Source organism: Sinocyclocheilus grahami, unplaced genomic scaffold (genome assembly GCF_001515645.1).
Source record: "Sinocyclocheilus grahami isolate Dianchi unplaced genomic scaffold, SAMN03320097.WGS_v1.1 scaffold2114.1, whole genome shotgun sequence".
Lineage (NCBI taxonomy): Eukaryota > Metazoa > Chordata > Actinopteri > Cypriniformes > Cyprinidae > Sinocyclocheilus > Sinocyclocheilus grahami.
This window is the reverse complement of record NW_015507293.1, coordinates 89,369-89,985: the sequence shown is the minus strand read 5'-3', so window position 1 is coordinate 89,985 and position 617 is coordinate 89,369.

Sequence of the window (617 nt, the reverse complement as noted above, 5' to 3'; positions counted from 1 at the left end):
ATGTAACATAGTAAGTTGTTTTAACTCAGAGCATCAAGTTGAAACCACAAATGACCATTAATTTAATAAATGGTAAAACATAACTTCAGGAGTTGAAACAAGTGTATCTGAGTTGACTCACATTTTTATGGCAGCAGCTGAACTTTCGTTTCTAAGTTTAACCAACTTGAAATGTTTTACGGTGTGACGATGAACTGCTTTTAACTGAAAAGTGAGTGTTTACTCTTGTCCTTTTGCATTATTGACACTATTTTCCTGTTTAATACTGTAAAGCTGCTTCGACACAATCTGTATTGTTAAAAGCGCTATAGAAATAAAGGGGACTCAGCTGGAAACTCAGTACAAACATGCATAAAACAGCTTTTACAAACGTTTTATAGAAAATGTAATCCATTAAAAGGCAATTAAGTAATAATTCTATTAAACACAGTGCCTGCAATACATGTTTTTATTGGCATGTGAAATTGTAGCACAAATAAGTGCTTTTAACAAGTTATCACCTGAATATATTAACAGTTGAGACTGAAGATGAATAAATGCATGAAATAAAACACAGATGTGATGAAGAGCACGTTCCAGTGGAATCTCTTCACAATCCTCTGAAGCATTCAGTCCAT